The 13,602-nt window shown below is 40.4% G+C and overlaps 1 protein-coding gene and 1 pseudogene across 1 annotated transcript in view; one reads left to right on the top strand and one right to left on the bottom strand.

Annotated features, from left to right (window-relative positions):
• LOC139459513 (coiled-coil-helix-coiled-coil-helix domain-containing protein 5-like) overlaps positions 1 to 13,602 on the bottom strand; it is a 433,260-nt gene that overhangs the window by 196,884 nt on the left and 222,774 nt on the right. The window lies entirely within an intron of this gene.
• Positions 11,469 to 12,631, top strand: LOC139459402 (uncharacterized; annotated as a pseudogene).

Raw genomic sequence — 13,602 nt, 5'->3', positions numbered from 1 at the left:
TGGCTGCCGTACCACGAGACGAATCAAGACAAGCGACTCTGCTCGACACTACAGTATCTTCTTTTCCAAGCTCCCTCTCAGCGCACCTTCGTTAAACACCCGGTATTGTAATAGACAGCGCTGTGAACGGGCTGTCGTTGTTAGGAGCTTACTTATATTCCCTATAAGGGAAGTCACTCTCATCGGTACACCCAAACTCCTTCCCAGCGCGTGACACCTTCGTTACACTCTCGGTAACATCGCTGCCACCAGTGTGGGCGTGGCCATTACAAGAATCTTGAAATTTGCCCTCTTACCCCATGTGTAGTAACGTTTATACGTTTGTTTATGTCTTTGGGAATGCCATCATATTTCATTTTGAAGAGGTTACGACTGACCATGTTTTCCAGATGAATATACTTTGTTGTTTTAATAATCAGATTGGTTCGAGATTGCAGACTAACGGAAAATCAACTAACTTCTTCCTTATATTCTTACTATTTCAATTAAAGATGATAGTTTTAATGAGTTGGAAATTCAAATTGACAAAGTAATTTTTCAGCGGTAAGTGTATTCGGCGTCACGACAGTCGTCACTTGTTTGTAAACATAACAGATATTCTGTTGCGAGTTCAACTCCAAGCATGGTTGTTTTCACCTATCACAGTGGGGAGTTTTGACTGGTGGCAGCGATAGTATAGAGAGCTCCGTGAACGGCGAGTAAGTGAGTTTGGTTTTACGCCGCTTTTAGCAATATACCAACAATATCACGGTACAATATGTGAAGCCCATTTCTGTTGTCCCCCGCTGTGATATTGCTGGAATATTGCTAAAAGCGGCGTAAAACCATATTCACTCACTCACTCACTCTACTGATTCCGATGTGTCCTTAAGTAACATTTGCCTGTCTACATATTGTGGTGCATTGTTAATGTCACCTCTACTGCCACTGTTACATCACTTGAGTGTGGGTACATAATGCCACATGTGTATGCAATTGAAGTGAAGAATGAACTCATGGACCACTGAGCCTTGAAACATCCAACAATGACTGCAATTTTCCTGACTTTGGGTGTAAACATCTGAAGAATATATCTCGGTTATTGAAAAAAGCATTTCCTAAAAGTTATTAAAAGCTACGTGTGTACAGAATGCATGTTTATCACGGCATAATTGTCATGCACAGATGCTGGAGTATATCATTTCAGGGCACGTGTCTTGTAATACATTCATGAATGCACATTTATGAATTTAGATGTACGTGCTTTCAACAGCTTTCAACATATGCGTGCAACAGCCCCATCGTGTCTCCCAGACAAACAGAATAATTTAAAAAAGTGAATCCACCTCAAGCCTAGTATGATGTGGCAAGTCTAGTAGATTGCCTTGCATTGTTGAGGGCTCCATTTGGATTATATTTTTTAATGTGTCCCTGGGACTGAATGCTGCCCTGACAGACACGCCCTCGTCGTCTCCCTAGTCATGTCCCGTTTCATTTCCTCCTTCCACTCGTATTCTCACCACGTTTTGTTCTACTCCTGCCTACCTCTTGCTTTCGCTTTTGTTTCTGGCTTTCTTATCCCTTTTTTCATCCCACGTTCTCACCTCTGCCTTCCCCTCCTATTTGTATATGTAGCTTCAAGTCTTATTTCCCTACTATTGCAGGTATATGATTCACAATTTGATTGTTGATTACGTGTGCATTGTCGTTCTACTGGTTATAAGCGATGCAAGCCCTTTGTTACGATAGTCAGGGCGTGTCAGCTCAATGTGGAAGGTGAAGGTTGTAGAAGTCTACGCTTTGTTGGAAGCCAAGAGCACGGGTAAGTAGTGTACGTATGTATTCAGCTGTATACAATATAGGAGAAATTACAGACATCATATTCCCACATCACACTGAAGATACAGCATTTCTTACAAATATTGCATGGGGTATATTTTACACCCAATCTGTGCATCTGCCCATTGCGTGCATTAGGCAGGCCGTTTGACCAATGCGTGAAATGGACACTGACGTACATGAGTTTTAAAATGTTATTCACAGAAGTCAAAAGGACAAAGTTATTTTAAAGGGATCTACTCACCGAGTTATTTTACAAAGATCTGTTCACTGAATTGTTTTCACACACGGATCTATCAACATTAAATCATAAATTACTACTTATATGGTTTCGAAACTACTGTAAAACACAAATAAAATACATTGATAAATTGTGAGGTACAAGAGGCTGTTAAACATTTACGCAAGTGGACATACGGCGGAATTTGTCTGGAACGACCTTAGGAAATATTAAATAAAATCCTTAATTGACGCTTATAATGATGGATATTTATCAATATCAATAAGACAAGGAGTAACAACATGTATCCTAAAAGGACATTAACCAAAACAGCATTTGAAAAACTAATTCTATCAGTATTCTATAAAATCTCATCAATAGCAATATCACAATGGGTAAAACCTCCTGATTTTTATGGCTGGAAAATACATTTATGATCTACTGGACTTCACCGATACCTATCAGATACCAGGTTTACTATTACCTTTAATTTTGAAAAAGCATTTGATGCAGTGATTGGTAATTCGTAAGCGAAACACTTAACCTTTTTGGTTTGGGAATCTCAATAAGAAGAAGGATAAAAAAACTTTTACAAAGATATTCAATCATGTGTACTATTTGATAGCTTTGGATCCCCACTTTTCATCTAGGGGTTGCAGACAAGGTGATCCCTTGTCTCCCTATATCTTTAGAATATGTGCTAAAATACTAGCAATAATGATAAGAAACAACAATAACATTAAAGGTATTAAGATTCGTAATACTGTCCTAAGGATCCTTCAGACGATGCCTCTATACTGTACTACAGGCTCTCCGTCTCTATGCTAAATTTCCCGGCTTAAAAGTTAACAAAGACAAAACAAGGATACTCTGGATAGGATAAACAAGCGCTCTAGAATAACACTACTCAAGAATGGAATTTGGATTAGAGGCAAGATCCGTTCGATCTACTTGGAATTACTTAAATTCAGTACTGATCTCGACGAAATGCATTCGAAATTACCCGCAAGACATTAAGATAACAGATGATTACAAAGATAAATAATGTATACAACAAGGACCTTATTAAGGCCTGGTGGAAATTCAAAGATAACTTCCACGCCGAGCGTATGAATGGCAAGTCGAGCGTATGCATGACAAGGGTATCCTTGTACAATATATATGGCATAACAAAAACATAAAAATAGGAAATATCAGTATTTATTATAAAGAATGGTTTGTAAAAGGGGTACGTTTCTTTAATGATCTTCTACACAATAACGGACAATTCATGTTATTCGAGACCTTTAAAACCGTTTTGAATTTGAAGACCAACTTTTTAACCTACACGGGTGTTCTCCACGCTGTTAAACGGTACTGTCGAAGCCAACGATTACCCAAATTTGAGAGATACCTACAATGTCCATTTTTACCATTTCATATGTATCATCTGAACACTCAAAAAAAGGTTCACGGTATTTGTATAAAATACTTTATTAAAAAATATGTGAGAGAAATGATCATTTTGCTGAATGGGAGTACGCTATTGAAGAACAAGTGAGTGAGTGAGTATGGTTTTACGCCGCTTTTAGCAATATTTCAGCAATATCACGGCGGGGGACACTCGAAATGGGCTTCACACATTGTACCCATGTCGGGAATCGAACCCGGGTCTTCAGCGTGACGAGCGAACGCTTTATCAATTCTATCCCGTTTAGTTGCACGGACGTGACTTACACAAAACAATGGTTCCAGTAAATTTTACATCATATATTGACAACAAACTGTCTTCTTAATAAAATGGGATACGTAGACAGTACAAGTTGTAGCTACTGTTCTAAAGAAACAGAATCGGTTATACATGTACATATATTTTGGGAATACAACAAAGTGATTTCCATCTGGCGAGACATGGAAATTGGGATATCGCACAAAACACAAAGCCGGTAACAGTATCCAAAGAAAATGTTCTTTTTGGTGATTTATCGAGGAATAACTCCTTTAACCATATCATTATTTTGTCAATACGGCTCATTTTCAACTTTATTATCCATTAATATTCCATATTATGCAGGAGCTCACTGAATGTTTATAACTTAACAAAGTATACTTCCGTCATTAATTGTAATAGAGATTACTTAAATAAACTTTGGACAAGCTGTTATACATGTATTGTCATCCCATGCCTGGATAGGGGCGGTTGGGTAGCCTAGTGGTTAAAGGTTTTTCTCGTCACGCCGAAGACCTAGGTTCGATTCCCCACATGGCTACAATATGTGAAGGCCATTTTCTGGAGTGCTCTTTCGTGAAATTGCGGGAATATTGCTAAAAGCGGCGTAAAACCATACTCACTCACTCATTCGTGGGTAGCAAGTATAAGAGCGGGTTACAGGAGCAGGGGCGGATTCAATATGGTTTCCTACTTTATTTATTATAAAGAGAAAGGAAGGAACGTAACAGACACCATTGACGAAGACCCTGTGGACATTCAGGCCACTGCGACCACACCCTATTTGACATTGCATAACGTTCGCACGGTTAAAATACAAAGCTTCATCAATATATGTGACCAATCATGAGATAAGGGACCTTATGGGAAAAGGATTACATTTTGACTTCTCATTGTGTATTGAAACTATAGTATCTTAGGAAGACAAAAATACAAATCACAAGCTTCAATTCATGAGATACATGGCATCAAACATTTTGAGTCATTTTCTGCAAAGTACCATTTTCAGACTTATTACGGAGATTAATATACGAGCATATGTATCATACTGATTTTACGAAACGAGTGTCCCTTGAGAAAAATGCACGGATCGCAACCCCTGTCCACGAAAACCATAATTTGTCGAATGACGTCAACAATCTTCAGCTATGACGTCGTTTCTAGTGTAACGTCATTCCGATCTTACGTCTCAATATGATTCAAATGACGTCAACAATGCCGGCCGGATTTCGTAAACAATACACTGGTGTAGTGATATTTTCACTTGTGCTCATACGATTTTTATGAACGTTGTTTCTAACCCTATGGGTAATAAAACTGTTTATTGCTTGTCCGTGAAGAGACCACCCGTTTAATAAACATACAGCTGTATTACACTGTGTAATACCAAAACGCGTGCTTATGTACTGTCGGAACAAGTTTCACGAACAAATATTGAAAGCTCTCAACGTCCCTTTAGACTACTTGGCTTATTCAACGACTTTGCTGTGTGGAGATGATAAATCACTGAGAGGAACTTATGCACACTCGATGACCTAGCAACCTTGTTGCTAGGCTGACGTCACATGACATTGTTTCGCCGATGGATCTTGCAACAAAACTCCACAAATTACGTCATCGGGGATTGCGACGTGATTGTAAACTTTGTGGTTCAGAGCCCCGTTCCACAAGAAGATCGTACTGTAGCGCAACGACAGTCGTAAGTCTTTGTTAAAGTATGTTAGTTGCGATAACCTTAGAACTACGATAACTTTGTGGAGCGGACGCCTGAATTCTAAAGGTGGACCGTTGTAAGGTAGTAAATTAATCCGTTTCAAAGTATTATTCTGTAAAACCCATTTGGATATTATGCCGTGGATCGTGTAGGTGTCAGCCTATTCATACACGACAGTGTAATTCTAAAAACGTTATAAATGCAAGTAATAAATAAAATACTAAACTCGCTTACGCTCTTCAGATACCACAACTATTTACTCGTTTCATAAAATTGGTATTACACGGGAGCTCGTTTAGTATTCTATATTTATGTAATAATTGGAGTTTTTAGATATAATGTCAGATTAATTGAACAAAATAAGACGAAGACAATTAATGGCAACAGTTAGAAAGAGATTTTATGAGCGCTTCTTTCTATATTGCAATCACCCGCTCGACACTTCATACAAGCGTAATTACTGTTCTCAGTTCAAATCGTTCATAAATATCTAAACCTTTATTACAGTTCTTCTTTATCAACGGCAAAGTATAGCCATGTTCGTTGTAACGAACGATTTTGTTTATTCCGGCATGCGAGCGACCGTGCCCATGTAGAAGAGCTCTATATGCGCAGTTAACAAGTAACATATATTCTTTACCGTATAGAGAGTGTTCCGACACTCATTTAATCAATCTACCAACAATTAAAACGTTTGACTGATGTCAAGTTGTCAACTGATAATATCCATAATATTAAATGTATAATAACTTTTTCTATGGCTAAGTACAGAATAACCATGTCTGTCATCCCTGAAAGTCCTCCACACTCAGAAATAGGTTCAAGTTGGTGGCCAATGGGATGGCATACAGCGACAGATGTTTTTACCTACACGAGGAGATAGAACATGTACTTTGGCATGATATACGAATGTCTGCAGGCACAAGTCTGACATTCCCCGTCGTGTGCTCATGTGCATATTTCATCACGATTTTAACACCCGCAAAGAAACACTTCATGTGAAGGTTATGGAGAAAAAGGAAGCGCGTGGTGAAAGATTACCACTTTGTTGAAACAGGCCATCACGAATTTCAGAAGTATTAATTCTTTGTTTGTTGTTTCACGACGCTTTCAGCAATATCTCAGCTACATGACGGCGGTATGTAAATAATCGAGTCTGGACCAGACAATCCAGTGATTGATATCATGAGCATCGATCTGCGCAATTGTGATACATGCATCAACCAAGTCAGCGAGCCTGACCACCCGATCCCATTAGTCGCCTCTTACGACAAGCATATATTTCAAAAGTGTGTTTATGTAGTACATTTATGTGGGACAAAGGTCAGCGGAACTTATGCGAGACTACAAAGCCACGTGGTAGTGACTTTGTTTGTTTGATTAACGCTGCACTCAGCAATATATGACTACTGTTTGTAAATAATCGAGTCTGGACCAGACAATCCAGTGATTGATATCATGAGCATCGATCCGCGCAATTTGGATACGATGACATGCATTAACCAAGTCAGCGAGCCTAACCACCCGATCCCGTTAGTCGAGTCTTACGATAAGCATAGTCGCCTTTTACGGCAAGCATGGGTTGCTGAAGACCTATTCTACCCCGGATCTTCATTGGTCACGTGGTAGTGAAGATACAACATTGCTTAACTACTTTTTGCGTGATTAAATGTGTAGATCTATATGTGAACATTTCAGGTCTCATCTTCATACTTCCAGTTTTCAGGATATTGACCTTTCAGTGACTGACAGAGAATTGTGATTTACTTCATGTAAAACAGGGCGGTATGGTAGCCTAGTGGTTAAAGCGCTCGCTCGTCACAGCGAAGACCCGGGTTTCTACAGATTCTGCCAGTGCGACTACTGCAAGGCAGTCAAGATGTACAAAGACAGCTAACGGCCAGGCACCATGAGGGTTAACATAATCGCGGCGAATGCGAAAAATCTAAACGTTTTTCCTGATTTCACATTTTCGTTCGTGGAAATCTATATTCATAAACTGTCCGGTAGCTCGGGGAAAGGGCTACAAATACTTTTCTGAAGCTTATATCCACGACCTGAAGGGTGAGTAATCGCTGTTTTTCACCAGCCTACACAACACGATAAGTCGTATGACCTAGATGTCTCGGCTAATGTTTACGATGTTGCTCGGCAGTTATTATAGGGGATGGTACTGTAAAGTCATAACTTTGAAATATGATCAGGGGAAGGCATGCACGTTTACTTATCAGCATGAACAAAACAGAAGACTCAACTTATTATGTGTCCAGGTTTCAAATCCTTCAATCCTGATGCGAAATTCTTCAAGCAAGCAGCATATTGATTGAGGTGGATAATCGAGATCATAAGCAAACATAAGCATATGCTGGATCGAGATAGCTCTACTCCAGTAGATCTTTTGTATTATTAAAGTGATACAATTTTTTTTTTTTTTTCTGTTTAAATATTTCATCCATTTCGCACGTCATTTCGCACCACAGGTGATGATGTTTTTTCGTGTAACAGCATCTTGTTACAGATCACAGAGGAAAAACGAATCCCCTCATTAAGTTGAGGTATTTATGATATATGATGTTAAAGTAATGTTAATTTTATTTGAATACATATTCAGGGTTCACTCTAGAAATTTCTGACATGGGCGCTTTACCTGAAAATTTCAAATATTCCAGAGGTACACCCACACTTGGCCATACAGCACAGTGTTAAAATGCCCAATTGTAAATGTAAATGTGGCCCTTTTTTCAAATTTAGGGGTTAAAAGCACAAGGCCCAGCCTAGAATTATCCCTGCATATATAATGAACAGGCCAACATTCCTATTTTATCAGTTGATGTTATTTATCATGCTCATCAGTAATTGTTTGTCACTTTCACCGGGATTATAATTACTTTGTTTCAATTCATGTGACTGTTAATAATTAGATCTATAACTCAGCATGTTGAAATCAGTTGCTACTGGTTACTGTGGTATAATCTATCTTTAAATGAATGTGAAAAGGAATGTAATTAATATTATGAATAGTGATACTTATTTCATTTTTTCTCCAGATATATTTCGGTTGTCATCCACTTTCTGTGGAGACTGCTGTGTGTTCCTGTACCACTGGTCAGAGTCAGAGTTGTGGCCACCAGATAGCAAACTACATGTGTCTCGGTGTTACTGCCAGAGTCATAGTTGTGGCCACCAGATAGCAAACTACATGTGTCTCGGTGTTACTGCCAGAGTCAGAGTTGTGGCCACCAGATAGCAAACTACATGTGTCTCGGTGTTACTGCCAGAGTCAGAGTTGTGGCCACCAGATAGCAAACTACATGTGTCTCGGTGTTACTGCCAGAGTCAGAGTTGTGGCCACCAGATAGCAAACTACATGTGTCTCGGTGTTACTGCCAGAGTCAGAGTTGTGGCCACCAGATAGCAAACTACATGTGTCTCGGTGTTACTGCCAGAGTCAGAGTTGTGGCCACCAGATAGCAAACTACATGTGTCTCGGTGTTACTGCCAGAGTCAGAGTTGTGGCCACCAGATAGCAAACTACATGTGTCTCGGTGTTACTGCCAGAGTCAGAGTTGTGGCCACCAGATAGCAAACTACATGTGTCTCGGTGTTACTGCCAGAGTCAGAGTTGTGGCCACCAGATAGCAAACTACATGTGTCTCGGTGTTACTGCCAGAGTCAGAGTTGTGGCCACCAGATAGCAAACTACATGTGTCTCGGTGTTACTGCCAGAGTCAGAGTTGTGGCCACCAGATAGCAAACTACATGTGTCTCGGTGTTACTGCCAGAGTCAGAGTTGTGGCCACCAGATAGCAAACTACATGTGTCTCGGTGTTACTGCCAGAGTCAGAGTTGTGGCCACCAGATAGCAAACTACATGTGTCTCGGTGTTACTGCCAGAGTCAGAGTTGTGGCCACCAGATAGCAAACTACATGTGTCTCGGTGTTACTGCCAGAGTCAGAGTTGTGGCCACCAGATAGCAAACTACATGTGTCTCGGTGTTACTGCCAGAGTCAGAGTTGTGGCCACCAGATAGCAAACTACATGTGTCTCGGTGTTACTGCCAGAGTCAGAGTTGTGGCCACCAGATAGCAAACTACATGTGTCTCGGTGTTACTGCCAGAGTCAGAGTTGTGGCCACCAGATAGCAAACTACAAGTGTCTCGGTGTTACTGCCAGAGTCAGAGTTGTGGCCACCAGATAGCAAACTACATGTGTCTCGGTGTTACTGCCAGAGTCAGAGTTGTGGCCACCAGATAGCAAACTACATGTGTCTCGGTGTTACTGCCAGAGTCAGAGTTGTGGCCACCAGATAGCAAACTACATGTGTCTCGGTGTTACTGCCAGAGTCAGAGTTGTGGCCACCAGATAGCAAACTACATGTGTCTCGGTGTTACTGCCAGAGTCAGAGTTGTGGCCACCAGATAGCAAACTACATGTGTCTCGGTGTTACTGCCAGAGTCAGAGTTGTGGCCACCAGATAGCAAACTACATGTGTCTCGGTGTTACTGCCAGAGTCAGAGTTGTGGCCACCAGATAGCAAACTACATGTGTCTCGGTGTTACTGCCAGAGTCAGAGTTGTGGCCACCAGATAGCAAACTACATGTGTCTCGGTGTTACTGCCAGAGTCAGAGTTGTGGCCACCAGATAGCAAACTACATGTGTCTCGGTGTTACTGCCAGAGTCAGAGTTGTGGCCACCAGATAGCAAACTACATGTGTCTCGGTGTTACTGCCAGAGTCAGAGTTGTGGCCACCAGATAGCAAACTACATGTGTCTCGGTGTTACTGCCAGAGTCAGAGTTGTGGCCACCAGATAGCAAACTACATGTGTCTCGGTGTTACTGCCAGAGTCAGAGTTGTGGCCACCAGATAGCAAACTACATGTGTCTCGGTGTTACTGCCAGAGTCAGAGTTGTGGCCACCAGATAGCAAACTACATGTGTCTCGGTGTTACTGCCAGAGTCAGAGTTGTGGCCACCAGATAGCAAACTACATGTGTCTCGGTGTTACTGCCAGAGTCAGAGTTGTGGCCACCAGATAGCAAACTACATGTGTCTCGGTGTTACTGCCAGAGTCAGAGTTGTGGCCACCAGATAGCAAACTACATGTGTCTCGGTGTTACTGCCAGAGTCAGAGTTGTGGCCACCAGATAGCAAACTACATGTGTCTCGGTGTTACTGCCAGAGTCAGAGTTGTGGCCACCAGATAGCAAACTACATGTGTCTCGGTGTTACTGCCAGAGTCAGAGTTGTGGCCACCAGATAGCAAACTACATGTGTCTCGGTGTTACTGCCAGAGTCAGAGTTGTGGCCACCAGATAGCAAACTACATGTGTCTCGGTGTTACTGCCAGAGTCAGAGTTGTGGCCACCAGATAGCAAACTACATGTGTCTCGGTGTTACTGCCAGAGTCAGAGTTGTGGCCACCAGATAGCAAACTACATGTGTCTCGGTGTTACTGCCAGAGTCAGAGTTGTGGCCACCAGATAGCAAACTACATGTGTCTCGGTGTTACTGCCAGAGTCAGAGTTGTGGCCACCAGATAGCAAACTACATGTGTCTCGGTGTTACTGCCAGAGTCAGAGTTGTGGCCACCAGATAGCAAACTACATGTGTCTCGGTGTTACTGCCAGAGTCAGAGTTGTGGCCACCAGATAGCAAACTACATGTGTCTCGGTGTTACTGCCAGAGTCAGAGTTGTGGCCACCAGATAGCAAACTACATGTGTCTCGGTGTTACTGCCATTCCAGATGATGTCTGCAAAACTTCACTTCCCCAAACCTGGCATATTCCAAGAGGAGAAGAAATTAAGGGAGCTCAGTCAGATATCGTTGTTCAAGGGTATGACCTTGAGAACCCTACTCGTGTCGCTAATGGTGACCATTCTAACCTCTACAATCCTTTGCAATTACCTCTACCTCCAATCCAAAACTTAGTTTATTCGCTAAGTGACATTAGGCCGGATATGTTACTTCTGACAGTTTTTATCTGAAGTATTAACAAAGTTTGGCATGTTTCCAAAAGGGAGTGTGTTATCGTATCAGCGAGGACTTACGAAGGGCACCATTATTAATGATGATAGTCACACAAATTCCAGACTTTCCACTCCAAAACAGTATTGGTCCCTCAAGTATTCCAAGTGATTCACAGTCAACCTAGAAGCTCTCTCTGTGACTAATGATCAAAGTATTGAGATTGAGAAATCCACTCAGACACAGTCATCTCGACAGAGTGGCGCAAAGTCAGACAATCCAGATTAACTGCATCTGTTGCTGGTGTAATAATAAAGAAAAGAGGTAAATTTAAACATTTGTTGATTTGTTTGTATAGGTTGTCATGTCATGTGCTTAGAAGAAACATTAAACAATGACTAACAGGTAAACAGGAATCTTCCTGAACTTATTTCATAACTAAATACTCTTGCTTTCAGGATTTGAGAACTATGCCACCTTCTTAAAAACAGGAAGGAAGATCACGACAGCGCCAATGAGACATGGTCTGGCATGTGAGCCAACTGCAGCCCAAGCCTATGCTGATGTGAGAATAATAAAATTCTGCCTTGATTACACAAACAAATATTTTCAAACTATTTCAGTAATCCTAGAAATAATTTAGGACATGATTGTAGCAACTTGTTTCCATTTCCCCACAAAATTATCTTATTACTGACTGAAAATTCCTTTTCTAAATTGACCTGTGTTGAAAATGTGAAAAATCTTCTAATACCTCCCTGGTATTTAAAAAAAAAAAATTCACCATGTTAAAGTTGAAAAAAATGTATCATTTTTTTGTGTTTTCAGATGCAGGATACAAGTGAATATGTTCAGGTGTGGTGTGGTTATCAGCCCTATCTGTTCCTGGCTTGGAGCATCACCTGATAGAAAAATCTACAATCCTAGTCGAAACCCACCCTGTGGCTTACTGGAAATAAAATGTCCAACTATTCCCAAAGCGAGATTAGACTACTTGCATGTGCCTGATGGTCAGTTTCGACTTATACATCTACCACCTAATACAGATGCAGTTGGCTGTAGCTGGCCTGACATGGTGTGGTTTGTTTGTGTGGCACCAGGAGTATCATCATCATCATTTAGAAACTCTTTATTTCAACCAACAAGACTGGGACACAAATGCAAGACAAAATTGGATGACTTTTCCCCCAATATTTCCTTGATTGAATTGTCAATTTGAATATTGACAAAATTGCAACTTTCAAACAATTTTACCTGAATGGACCTGATACCCACATACTCTTTTACTATACTATAATATTGATTTATTGTTAAATCTTTTCACTTGTTCTATAGCATTGCGGCTGAAAAACCTTCACAGGGAACATGATATCAGATCAATATTACAGGATTCAGCAACATACAGCAATACAATTAACCCATATAGATAACAAACACATGTGAACAATAAATACAAATTTATTTTCAACCTGTTATGTATTAACAACAGTGTAATAACAATAGACACATTGGCAGTAGGAAAGCACTGTATTGATAACTGATAAATAACAATCCAATTTTCTATATACAAATTGTAATTACTTCTCAAAGTGTATATTGGGTACACATTTTAGAAAATTGAAATTGTTAACTTCGATATAAAATTACAGATGTTTTACCCAGGGGCGATAACTTCCATCAGCATATAACGTCTCACATTTTTCCTGTCATCCATGATAAAGAAATGGGAAGCAATAAATGCAAAATGTATGGACCCAGCTTACCAATGTATCGCACAACATAGCAGGACAAACATTCATGTGACATAAACAGCATTAATAGACATGCATCATAAAGGGCTTGAAGATCTGAAATTACATGACATGTACTGCTAGCATAATGCAGTGTTTCATCTTCATAAGTGACAGTCAAGTTGGATTCTACAATACATGATCTGCTGAAAACACAGTGTGAGCACATGTGTTAACTTCATAGGCATTGTCCGTCTGGGATACAACATATAAAATCTGTCATTAGTCATGATCAGATAAATTACAATTACAACTGGTTTCATTTGCCTTTTGCTAACAGTGAAAACATCAACAATTCATAATTTATCACAGGTTGTCTCCCCTTACACCACCTTATGATATCTTACCTACAAATGAAAATTTACCAGCTACTCAATATCACA

The sequence above is a fragment of the Haliotis cracherodii genome, unplaced genomic scaffold (assembly GCF_022045235.1).
Source record: "Haliotis cracherodii isolate W230 unplaced genomic scaffold, xgHalCrac1.p SCAF_13, whole genome shotgun sequence".
In the NCBI taxonomy this organism is placed as follows: domain Eukaryota; kingdom Metazoa; phylum Mollusca; class Gastropoda; order Lepetellida; family Haliotidae; genus Haliotis; species Haliotis cracherodii.
The sequence above is the reverse complement of the archived record's forward strand: the minus strand, read 5'-3'. Positions and strand labels throughout refer to the sequence as shown.